This window comes from Malaclemys terrapin, chromosome 2 (genome assembly GCF_027887155.1).
Source record: "Malaclemys terrapin pileata isolate rMalTer1 chromosome 2, rMalTer1.hap1, whole genome shotgun sequence".
Classification (NCBI taxonomy): domain Eukaryota; kingdom Metazoa; phylum Chordata; order Testudines; family Emydidae; genus Malaclemys; species Malaclemys terrapin.
Genome location: NC_071506.1, coordinates 80,516,122 through 80,529,731, shown reverse-complemented (window position 1 = coordinate 80,529,731; position 13,610 = coordinate 80,516,122).

Genomic DNA, 13,610 nt, shown 5'->3' with positions numbered 1-13,610 from the left:
GCGCGAGCCAGGGGCTGCCAGTCACCCCAGGGAGAGGCCTCGGGCCTGTTGGCGGGCGAGGGAGGGGAACTTGCCCATCTGGTGCGCTCGCCACAGCGGGGGTCCCGACATCCCCTGGGGTTTGGATGGTGGCAGTTTGTTCAAAATATGCCCCTTAGCCCAGCTGCGTATAGGGCCCGCCAGGAGCAGAGGTTTTGTGGTAACAGATGAGGCAGTTTCGAAGGGAGGGCCTGGGACACAATCACGAACCCAAACACCCCTGTGATGCGGTCTTGTGGCTGGGCCCTGCAATGGCCAGCTCAAAATCTCAGAGTTAAACACCCCTGAGCTTTAGGGTTCTTTGGATCCAAAAGTTGCACTGTGGGCTGCTCTGTATTGATTGCCTGATTTGTGAGCACAGACATAGGCTTGGTCTACACTACATACTTACTTCAGTATAACTGTCACTCAGGGGTGTGAAAAATCCACATTCCTGAGTGAGGTAGGGCACGTCTTCACTATCCACTGGATCGGCGGGTAGCAATCGATCTATTGGGGATCGACTTATCGCGTCTAGTGAAGACACGATAAAATCGATCCCCGATGGCTATGCCATCAACTCTGGAAATCCACCGCGGCAAGAGACGGAAGTGGAGTCGATGGCGGCGCGGCAGCAGTCGACTCGCCACAGTCCTCACAGCCAGGTAAGTCGACCTAAAATATGCAACTTCAGCTACTCCATTCACATAGCTGAAGTTGCATATCTTAGGTCAACCCCCCCTATAGTGTAGACCTAGCCCAAGTTATACCAATGTTAACTCCCCATGTAGACAGCAGTATGTCAACAGGAGAGCTTCTGCCACCAACATAGCTGCCACATTTTGCGGAAGTAGAGTTATTAAGCCAATGGGAGAGCTCTCCCCCGTTGGCTTAGAGCAGTGGTCCCCGACCTTTTTCGTCTGGCGGGCACCAGACGACGAGCCACTGCACACCGTGGCTGGTGGACGAGCATCCGCCGAAATGCCGCCGAGAAGCGGCAACGTCAAGAGGCGTTGCTGCTGACAAGCAGCGTCATCCAGAGGTGTTGCCGCCAAAATGCCACTGACAGTGGCATTTCGGCGGATGCTCGTCCTCCGGCCAGTACGCGGGCGCACATAGATGGCCTGGCAGGCACCGTGGCACCCCCGGGCACCATGTTGGGGACCACTGGCTTAGAGCTTCTTCGCCAGATGCACTGTAGGAGCGCAGCTGCAAATTTGTAGTGTAGACCTGCCTTTAATTTATGCACTGAATACTGTCAGTCTAAATCTAACTTCTCAGTCCTTGTCCCCAACGGAAACCAGCACAACACTCAAAAGATGAGCATGGGAGCTTAAATTCATATCTGCTAGACACTAAAAAACATGATTTTAATAAAGACACTGGATTTATTACAATCTGTAACCCACTAATCCCCCTTTTTTTAAATTTATGATTACAGTGGTGTTAATGGGCTACTTCACTGTAAATGGTCTCTTACAATATGTGTTAACTACTTATGCTAAACAATCTGTTCCACCTTGTAATTAGCTGTGACACTCAATATGTTTATAAGGGGAGAAAAAACTCACAGCTGCCCCCAGGCTAGCTGACTCAGGCTCCAGAGGCTGCGACTCCAGAGCTGAAATTGCTGTGTAGATGTTCAGGCTTTCGCTGGAGCCTGAACTCTGGGACCCTGCAAGGGTGGAGGGTCCCAGAACACTGGCTCCAGCCCAAGCGCGAACTTCTACACAGCAATTTTTACCACCACAGCCGGAGCCCTGCCAGCCTGAGTCAGCTGACTTGGGCCAGCCACAGCCATGCCACAGGGCTTTTATCCCACTATAGACATACCCTTTGAGTACTCTCCTAGACCTGAAGAAGAGCTCTGTGTAGCTCGAAAGCTTGACTCACCAACAGAAGTTGGTCCAATAAAAGATATTACCTCACCCGCTTTGTCACCCTGAATACTAGGAGGTTATCATTAAATCCCTCCTTACAAATGTAAGCAGTGATTTAACAGATCCTGTGTTTCTTTTTCGCAATCTCAGTTATTCTCATTGTGACAGCATAACTGTTTTTATCTGACCTGAAAGTGTTATGGTAGGCTCTGATGCTGCAAAAGCTTGTGTATGTGCTTAAATTTATGCATGTGAGTAGTCTCATTGACTTTACGGATCTGCTCATCTGTGTAAGTGTTTCCAGCATTGGCCCCCTAGAAACTGCAGAAAAGTGCTGAGTTTATCATGAACTGATGGTGGAATTTCATTAGTTCATAACATTTTAAGGCTTGGACATCTTTTTTTATGAATTAAAGCATTTAAAATTCTGCTTCTTCCTTTTGTGGGGCACAGAAGCGTTTTTCAGATGCTAGATAGCAGAAACAGTGGACATCGTGGTGAATGGTCTGAATTTGTCAATTTATGAGCATCACAAGACTGCAATCAGCTTACTGAGAGGCTAGCCAGTGAGGGACACAGATAAGTGATTCAGAGTATCCTATCCAAGCGTTAAAAATAAAACATGGAACAAAAAAAAAAAAATCCATGACTCATTTTGCAATCCAAAATGCATACTAGCCACTTTCCCAGTGTACACGCCTTGTCCCACATGTTTTATGACATTTCTTCTATTAGAGGCATATCCTGAAAAGAGCAGCAAACCTACAGGAAAACAGCCTGAGTTTAGATATAGCCAGCAGTACATTCTTATTTTAATTGAGGAGGATTACTTGACTCCATCTGTTCACCAGTAACCAACCTGTCCATGACTTAGAACTCTTTTTACTTTGGCTGAGTCTATAATCTACCCTTTGTATACTTTGTTTATTGGTTTGCTAAATTTGTAAAGTGATTTGAGACCCTCCAGGATGAAAAATTCTGTATAAATTATATTATTAGGTGTCTAGCTAATGCATTTATTCTATAAATCTGCAAGTTAGTGTAAGTTATATGCTGTACATTACAAACTGCTAAATAGTTTCAAAAACACTACTTTGGACAGGCTTTTTACATTTTTTAATATTTTAATCTCAACCCTGTGCAAGATGGATCAGTGCTATGTTAATACAAACAATATGTTTTAACACTATCTTCTGAAACGAAGTAGCTGAAATTATGTACTACCAAATCAATTCCTTCCTTAGAGATTTTTAAGGTCAGGCTTGACAAAGCCCTGGCTGGGATGATTTAGTTGGGAATTGGTCCTGCTTTGAACAGGGGGTTGGACTAGATGACCTCCTGAGGTCCCTTTCAACCCTGATATTCTATGATTCTATGAATCCTTAGTGTAACCTGTTGATTTCACTGGCCCACATACTTTTGTTTATATAGGTGAAACATGCTCATGTACAAACTGCTGACGTCAAAGTGGCCTGATCCATGTTGTAATCACTGGTTTGGGAAGGAGTATCCAATCTGCTAATGTATTTATAATCTGGTTCTAAGGAAACAGACTGAATAAACAGAGAGTAAGACACACCCACACAGACACTCATAGTCCATGGTTCATACAGCAACTGCTGTCTTGTGCAAACATTTATAAATGATACCCCTACAACAAAACAAAAAGCTTGGTAACCTGACTAACCATCACCATCTGTTGGTGAAAAGATGAATTGCTGTTTATAAATGCTAAAAGTACAAGCCCCCATCATATCAACAAAAAGAAGAACAGGAGTACTTGTGGCACCTTAGAGACTAACAAATTTATTAGAGCATAAGCTTTCGTGGACTACAGCCCACTTCTTCGGATGCATATAGAATGGAACATATAATGAGGAGATATATATACACACATACAGAGAGCATAAACAGGTGGGAGTTGTCTTACTAACTCTGAGAGGCCAATTAATTAAGAGAAAAAAAAAAAAAAAAAAAAACTTTTGAAGTGATAATCAAGCTAGCCGAGTACAGACAGTGTGATAAGAAGTGTGAGAGTACTTACAAGGGGAGATAGTCAACGTTTGTAATGGCTCAGCCATTCCCAGTCCTTATTCAAACCGGAGTTAATTGTGTCTAGAATTAATGGACACAAATCTGACATCAGGAATCAAAATACTCAAAAACCAGTGGGAGAACACTTTAACCTGTCTGGTCATTCAGTGACAGACCTGCGGGTGGCTATATTACAACAGAAAAACTTCAAAAACAGACTCCAAAGAGAGACTGCAGAGCTAGAATTGATATGCAAACTAGACACAATTAACTCCGGTTTGAATAAGGACTGGGAATGGCTGAGCCATTACAAACGTTGACTATCTCCCCTTGTAAGTACTCTCACACTTCTTATCACACTGTCTGTACTCGGCTAGCTTGATTATCACTTCAAAAGTTTTTTTTTTTTTTTTTTTTTTTTTTTTTTTTTCTCTTAATTAATTGGCCTCTCAGAGTTAGTAAGACAACTCCCACCTGTTTATGCTCTCTGTATGTGTGTATATATATCTCCTCATTATATGTTCCATTCTATATGCATCCGAAGAAGTGGGCTGTAGTCCACGAAAGCTTATGCTCTAATAAATTTGTTAGTCTCTAAGGTGCCACAAGTACTCCTGTTCTTCTTTTTGCGGATATAGACTAACACGGCTGTTACTCTGAAACTCATCATATCAACAGTATTACTGGCCCAGAGGGGACACTTGTGACCAAAGAGGTGGTGGGACCATGGCCCAGTCCCCACTGTGTGCAGGCATGGCTATGCTGAGAGGAAAGTTGTCTACCCTTGTTGAAAAAATGAACAAGTGCCACCACACAGCATGCTCCTTCCACAGCCCAGGCAGCACTATACTTTGCAAAGACATAATGTGTCTAGACACTGCCTCTTGGGTCGTGCATTTCCTTCCCTATTGTGGCTTGGTCTATACAGACACATAACTGAACCTACAGTTCCCACAAAACCCACAACTGCTTCCCTGAAGTTTCAAAGGTGGAATCAGCTAAAGAAGATCTGCATGCACAGCTGGAAAGGCAGTACATAATCATTTCACATTGATCTGTCATAGCTGCAGCACTCCCTGGCTTGAAGGGGTTTCCATTATATACAGGGTTTAAAGTTTGGTTCAATGGCTTTCAGCACCCTCATTATAAAAAATGTTCCAGCACCCCTGAGATCTGGGTAACAATGTCAGTAAAATTTCTGGCTTTCCAGTAATTTATTATTAATATTACCATTTGTGATTTGTATTGCAATAGCACCCAAAGGCCTCAGTAGGAATTGGGGACTACATTGTGTTGGGCTTGTACAAACAGACAGGAAGGCATGTTCTCTCCCTGGAGATCTTGCAATTACAGACAAGATGCAACAAGTGAATTAGTAGGTTTCAACTAATGTCACACCCACCTCCTACTACAGTAAATCCAAACAGGTACAGCATGTTCCAAGGCTAATTTTCAGATTTAATCAGAATAATGCTGCCAGTCCTGAGAAAATTGGTGTTTGCTAGTTGGTTCTGTACACATTCATTTTGTAGCCTTGTCTGTGTTATTCTTCTTCATCTGTATGGAAGGGTTACACCTTTTGTTACTCTTTCCTCAGTGTACTTAATACTTTGGTCAAATGCTGTTAGCATCCGAGTTCCTAGCTGGAAGCAACGAGCCATATATTATGGAAGAGAGAGAGCCTGTTATCTGCTTGATGCTGCTAGCAATCATCTGGTTGTATAAGAAGACATAATGGACCAAATCCTCAAAGGTACCTAAATACCTCTGAGGATCTGGGCCATTGCATTTAGGCACTGAAATACCTTCACCTCCCTAGTTTGCCTCAGCCTATTCAGAAATGTATACACCGTTTGCCCAGTGCTGGTGCATCTAATGCTACAATGTGTCTTTGATCACCATATCTGCCTCTGCACATTTCTGTGGCTGTTTCACCACCTGTGTACTGCCCTTATTTACTCATCTAACGATTGCAGGCCCTGTTGTAATTTTTAATCATTTCTTATCTGTGTCTGTCACTGAGGTCACTGGAACGGGATCAGCTGTAGTAAAATGTGGGTGGGAACCACTATCTAGTAGTGACTGAGGATTTGTCTACACTGCCAATTGAACGCACGGGTGCTTAAAAAAGCCCCCACTCCCAAAAGACAAAGGTTTTGCCACGGCAAGTGGTAGTGTAAACGGCTCGTTATTGGCAGCAGCGCTCTCAACAACGCAAACCCCACTGGTAGGGGGTGGAAGTATTTTGTTGGCAAAAGTCCCGACAAACAACACGGTGGTGTCGCTAAAAGCTTTGTAGTGTAGACAAAGCCTAAAGCATGGACCTTGGAGTCAGAAGATAAAGGTTCTCTTCCAACTCTGCTACAAACCTGCTGTGTGATCCAGGCAAGTCACAACCTCTCTGCTTCAACTTCACCATCTGTAAAATGAGGCTAGTTTCCTTTTTCACAGAGTTGTCATTTGGCCTAAGCTCTGGGGGATTCTCAGAAGGAAAGCACCATAGGAAAGCAATGTAGTGGCAGTAGTAGTATAATTTTTCACATCTTCATCAGAGTTTGACTAAGGAAATTCTGCACTTATGCTGCCCATATATTACACATTCTGTGGATAAAGAACTTCAGTCTGAAGTGCTGCCAAACTAACACAGTTCACAAGCACTAAACATTTGAGGAAATTCAAACGGAACCCTTGCCAATACCTGTGAATGGCTAAGGACTCCAGGCATCCCTTCAGTTTGCTCCCAGTCCATGGGAGCACGATGAAAAGGATGTGCTTTAACAAGTAGGTGTTTTCCCTGCTCTTTCCTGATCTAGCAGTGCTTTCACACTATGACTGGACTCGTGGTTTTTATACCAATTTTATGGGGGAGATGGTCTCTTTAATTCTTTAGATTGGCAAATCAGAAACTGCTATTCATTCAATAGATTTTAAGGCCAGACGAAATCATTGTGATCATCTAGTCTTACCTCCTGTATAATACATTGAAGGTCACCAAGTGATCACACCCATAATTTCTAGTTGAGTTAGAGCATATCTTTTAGAAAGAAATCTAATTTTAATTTCAAGATTTCAAGCAATGAAGAATCTACCACTTCCCAAGGTAAATTATTCCAATGGTTAGCACCTTATTTCTAGTCTGAATTTGTCTAGTTTCAGTTTCCAGCCATTGGATTTTGTTATGCCCTTGTCTGCTAGATTAACTAGCCCTCTGTTATCAGAAATCTACTCCCTATATGAGTATTTATAAACATGAATAAGTCACCTCTTAACTTTCTGGGATAAACTAAATAGCTTGAACTTCTTAAGTCTTATTTCACTGCTCCTGTAGAAATATTTGATAAGGATGCATGCAATCTCTAGAAAACACAATTAATTCCAATAGAAAACTGCTGGAGCACCCACGGGGAAAAAATGGTGGGTGCTGAGCACCCACTGGCAGCCCCCCCATCAGCACCTCCCCCTCCTCCCGGTGCCTCCTACCCACTGGCGGGCCCTGCCAAACAGCGCTTCCCCCTCCCTTCCTGCACCTCCTGCCTGCTGCAATCAGCTGTTTTGCGGTGTGCAGGAGGCTGGCAGGGGGAGGGAGGAGGAGCAAGGATATTGTGTTCGGGGAAGGGATGGAACAGGGCAGGAAGAAGCAAGGTAGGGGTTGAGTGGGGTGGGAAGGGGCGGGGACAGGGTGGGAGTGTGGCCTTGAGGGAAAGGGTGGAGTGGGGGCAGGGCCTGGGGCAGAGCTGGGAGTCGAGCACCCCTCCACCCCCACCCCCCCGCCCCCGGCACAATGCAAAGTCGGCACCTGTGGTGTATATGACTTCCAGAGTAGCAGTGTGAGCTTATTTCACATTTATTTTTCTTTCCTCTCCCTCCTTTGGGACCTGATCCAAAAGACATTAAAGTCGATGGGAGTCTTTCAATGGTCTTTAGATCAGGCCCTTGGTTTGTCATGCTGAATTTAGTCTGCATGCTCTTCAGGGCGGGAACATTGCCTTTACTAGTTTTGTGGAGTTTCTAACTCATCTCCAGATGCTTGAAAAATACTGAAGGTATAATGAACTGGCTGGAGCAGAATGGTGTTAAGAAAAACAAGACCTAGAAAATCACTTACTGTATTCTATAACAGTTTAAGCTTATTCATATACAAACTGTACACTGCCATTACATGTGGAAACAAACCTACACAGGAGGACAGCAAATAACCCCTGAACTATAAAAACTGTAAAAGAAAGCTGAATAGCATAGTCATTTTAATTTGAATGATGGCATGTGCCCTAACAAAGCAATACACCTAGTGTAGCATCGTTATATTTCATTGAATAACATAAATGTGCATAGGTTTTATAAAATATACAGCACCGCAGGTCAAAGAGAACAGTGGAATTCAGAAAAGAAGGAAAATTATAACAAAACTATGGACCAAATGCGGAGCTGTGATGAGAAGGTACAGCTCCATTTATCTCTATGTGTGCACACTGCTGAAAACCAGAGCCTTGTGCAGTCTTTGGCGTTGTTCATGTATAAATACAGTACCAATACCTAATGTAGTGCAACACTACAGTAAAACAAGGATTCCAAACGAACATTTTTAAAGTTATTTAATTCCTTTCCCACATTAATTTTAAATATAATGCTTATCGACCTATTTCTGTGCAGCTTATTTTCTTGTGTAACCCAATAGAAGTGAATGGGACTTCATTGAATCTGGCTTAATTAGGGTTATTTATCTCTTGATTCACATGGGGGAATTTATATGTATAAATTAACAGTCTGCACCTCAAAAGACCCTGATACTTGGGAATCACATTTGTTAGGTGCTCTTTTTTTAAATTCAAGCGTCATGGTCCAGCTGTTTAAGATCTTTTATTCTAAATAAATTTTGTGTGCACTACACAAAATATATAGAAAGGCCTTTGCAAAAAGAGTATGGACCAAATTTATCATTTAAGTTAGTAGGGTTTCCCCAGAGATCAAGATGGCCCTTTGTATTTGGGGCATTTGTAATGAAATACCTGTGTTAATTGAGGGCCAGTTTGTCATTGCAGCAGATGTGTGGGCTGAATCGCGTGTTACCACTATAGCTGTGGCTTTTTAAAGGGGAAATGAAACATATGAAAAGGCCAATTTAATTAAAATGAAAGTGCCACAATATTCATTATGGTTGGATGAATAAAGAAAGCTAGATTATTCTTGCAGTTAGGCCCTGACTCTGAGGCAAATTAGCACTGTAGTTAATAAAGTGCATTTACTGTGGCCTGCAGCTGTACCACCTTGTGCTCTGCTTCTGTAAGCTCTCATAAGCTAAAAAGGGCTGGGCGGGGCCAGTACTTGGTTAGGTGACCTCCAAGGAAGACCTAGGTGCTGCAAGAAGTGGTGGTGCTATGATTCAATCTGTGTAACTGTTCCCCCTGTGTCATTACCAAACATGTCCCCTAGCACATTACTGGGGGCCTTGTGGTGGTGGGCTTAAGTTTATATGGTCACAGAGAGCTCTATGTGTCCGTGGGCTCCAATTGCACTGTACCAAGTCTGGAATGTCAGCTCTTTCAATGCTTTGTCGCTCTTCCTCCATGCTCATCCTCTCTTCCTTCTATGGTCTGACATTAGTACTTGAAAGGGGTGGTGCTAGAGATCTTTTCCTCCTTTTTTACTCACTGTGTTTGAGGCCTGCTTCCTCGCTTGCACATACTCTAATAAACAGTGCATTCACTCATTGCTGAGGGGAGGTCATGAGGGTGTGGCACCTGAAAAGGTCACAGGTGGAGAGGGGTATTGGAGGGGGCCCCATGAATCTTACTTTGCATAGTGGGCAAACCCGGGCCATTGTACTTCTGGAGATGCTGTCTTTTGGGTGAAATGTAAAACCAAGATCCCAAGCACGGGTGGTTATGAGAGACCCCGCAGCACTTTTTATGAGAGTAAGGTATTAGGCCTGAAGTCCTGTAAGGCCTGAAGTCCTGGCCAAATTTTAATTCAGTTGCCTACCCTCATTCCCACTGCTATTCCAGCTGCGTACAGTATACCTTAATGTGTGGCCTAAAATGTTGTGTAGTGCTGCAGTGAGCTGTTACACAGCTGCTGCTCTCTTCCCACCTCCACCCTCCCAGAAGTGAATGCAATTCAGTGGTGGATGAAGTGATTCATATATATCCAGGGGTGAAAATAACTTAAAGGACTTATCGGTACTCCGGAGTCCTTAGGAGGGGGCGGGACCTCTACCAGAAGAGGCGGGGCCTTTAAATCTCCAGCCCTTAAAATAGCCGCTGGAGCCCCACCGCCGCCTCCCCAGGGCTCCGGCAGCAGGGCTCTGGGGACGATTTAAAGGGCCCAGGGTGGTAGCGGCAGCTGGAGCCCCGGGCCCTTTAATCACCGCCCGAGCCCCCGGCTGCCGCTGGTACCCCGGGGCTCCGGGAGCGTGGCTTGGGTGGCGATTTAAAGGGCTGGGGCTCCCACTGCCACTAACCTCCGGGGTCCTTTAAATCGCCACCTGAGTCCCGTTGCTGGAGCCCTGGGGTAGCAGTTACGGGGCTCTAGTGGTGATTTAAAGGGCATGGGGCTCCCGGTTGCAGCTACTCCAGTGGAGCCCCGGCCGTTTAAAGCTCTGCCAGAGGCCTGGGCCCCCTTCGATGGTGATTTAAGGGGCCTGGGGCTTCACTGCGGTGGCAGCAGCTGGAGCCCCGGCCCCTTTAAATTGTCCCTGGAGCCCTGCTGCCGGAGCCCTGGGGAGGCGGCGTTGGGGCTCCGGCGGCTATTTTAAGGGCCGGGGCGGTAGCGGCTGCCACAGCCCTGGGCCCTTTAAATAGCCGCCGGACCCCCACCACCGCTATCCCAGGGCTCCGGGGAAGATTTAAAGGGCCCGGGGCGGTAGTGCGGCAAGTGCCGCCAGGCCCTTTAAATCGCCGCCTGAGCCCCGCCGCCGCTTCCCCAGGGCTCCAGCAGCAGGGCTCTGGTGGCAGTTTAAAGGGCCTGGGCCTCCAGCCACTGCTGGGAGCCCCAGGCCCTTTAAATTGCCGCCAGGGGAAGCCGATCCGCCTTGGGTACGGCGCACCGGCTCTTGCCGGTATGCTGTATGAGGGCGTACCGGCTTACTTTCACCTCTGTATATATCTCCCTGCCTACTTCACAGGTACATTCTGAAGCTTATGAAGCTAATAATGTTTGTAAAGTGCTTTACAATCCTTGGACAAAATGTACAATAGCAATACAAAGTAAATAGGATGAATAGCACTGAAGTAAATAGGATAAAATTCAATAAGGACAATTGTAAAGTATTCCACTTAGGAAGGAACAATCAGTTGCACATATACAAAATGGGAAATGACTGCCTAGGAAGGAGTACTGCGAAAAGGGATCTGGGGATCATAATGGACCACAAGGTAAATATGAGTCAACAGTATAACGCTGTTGCAAAAAAAGCAAACGTCATTCTGGGATGTATTGGCAGGAGTGTTGTAAGCAAGACACGAGAAGTAATTCTTCCGCTCTACTCCGCACTGATTAGGTCTCAACTGGAGTATTATGTCCAGTTCTGGGCACCACATTCAGGAAACAGGTGGACAGATTGGAGAAAGTCCAGAGAAGAGCAACAAAAATTATTAAAGGTCTAGAAAGCATGACCTATGAGGGAAGATAGAAAAAAATGGATTTGTTTAGTCTGAAGAAGAGAAGACTGAGAGGGGACATCATAACAGTTTTCAAGTACATAAAAGGTTGTCCCTTCCAGTCCTATGATTCTATGATTGTGATTAATATAACTGCTGACTCACTCCAGCAACAAAGAGAAAGCAGGTCTCCTCTTTGGAATAATCAAAAATCCTATTAGTATATGTGTGTGTTACACTCTGAAGACGAAAGGGGCTATCTAAGTGTACAGAAGTATTATAATACTTTCACTGCAAGGAGGGATGTTTCATCGGATGGGGAGGTATGTTGCTGCAATTTCCAAACCTATCTGCACTTACATTGTGCATCTTTGATTGTTTTCCTCATGGGCATCTGAGCCTGAAACAGCCTCCTTCAGAGGCATGGAGCTCAAATAAATACTCAAAGGAAAGGGCTGGGATCTTTCCTGTTTTTCAGTCCCAGGCTTGCTGAAGTCACTTTCGCCCTGATCCTCCCTTTTTTACAAAGCCCAGTATGGCTCTATTTTAAAAGGAGGGATCAAGGAGACTGGTAGTGCCCTCTCCGCTCAGGGATAAAGTGCACTCTCTGCTGTTGACATCTCTAAAAGAGGCCCTTAGGGCTTCCTCATAGCAGCAAGAATCCCGGACATTCTTCAACAGCTGTGTCATTAGAGTCTCCCTGCCCCAACAGTTAGCCAGATGTGCAAGAAAGGGGGAACACACTCAAGAACCTGAAAAGTCCTGTAGTAATGCAGGGAGCAGACACCCATGGAGAGGCCTGGAACGGCCCCTTCCTTGATTTCTGCCCATCGTGGGCAGGACTGGAGATAAGTACTCACTGAGAAACCTGCACTAACTGGCCACCTGAGCTTTGATCTCTCAGTTCCTTTATTCCAGCTGCAGACAGGGCCACTGCTGGCTACTCTATCTCTCTACTTCGACCTGGTGTGAGAAAAGAGGGCTGTCAGTGGCCAGTTCCTCTCTCTTCTGGAGTCAGAGAAGCCAAATATTCCTCCCTTTAGGAGTGTGGCTTGTGCAGTACTGCATGACTAAGGTGTGTTTGTCCTTGACTCACCCACTGAGGCTGGCTATTGAGGGCTTTAAATGATTGTCTGCCTGCCACACAACTGGCTTCTCTGTGCATGATCTTGGTTGTCTCTAGTCACTTCCACCAACTGCTCTGAAGAAGCTCTAGGGACACCCTTCTCTGAAGTGATCTGGGGGGGTAGGGAGGATTTACTCCTGAGGGGGCAAGGCTGCCTAGAATCCCTTAACTTCCTCCAAAACAACAACTTTAGAAAACGGCCCCAGAGACCCACACTGGGTTATTAATGAACCCAAAGTTCGAGTTCAGTCCCGTAAGGTGCCGCACAACTCAAGTTCCTACTGAAGTCAATGGGATTTGAGGGTGCTTAGTACTTCCCAGCCTCTTGCAGGGTCAGATCCTGAGTGTCATGGAGACAGCAATGCTTTAAGTATCTTTGCATAATTCTTTAATCCCATACTAGCTTGTCTACAAGATTCAGTTAGGCAAAAGTATTGCTTTAATTCAAGGAAAGCACAGTTTTAATTACCCAACCAAGCAGATTGTTCTGGTAACATCTCGTACTCTAACAGGAAAGCATTCAGCTTTCCATTCTAATACCATATATAACAATAGTAGCTTGCAAGCAAAGGTGCAGTCACTTCTTCTATTAAGCAGGACCTGGATTCTCCCCCACCTCCCTTGCCCTCAAGAAAACAATAACTTGCACTGAGTACCAGGTTCCTGGTTTTATGGCTATGATCCATATGTTGGAGGAAACAGTTTGCACAAAAGTGAACTATACTCCCTCAAGCAATAGTAAAGTGACTCTTTTTTATTCAATAAAGGAAGAGTGCAATGATTCAACTAAATGTCAGACTTGCAGTCTAATGTTAACAGGGAAGCAGTCCACGTTTCTTTGGGAACAAAAGCCCTGTCCACACTAACACTTTGAAGCAACTTGCCAACTTGATTTGGAGGTGGGCAGAATGGTTTGTGTCCACATACTGAGTTAGCACCATGTCTGAACCTCACCAA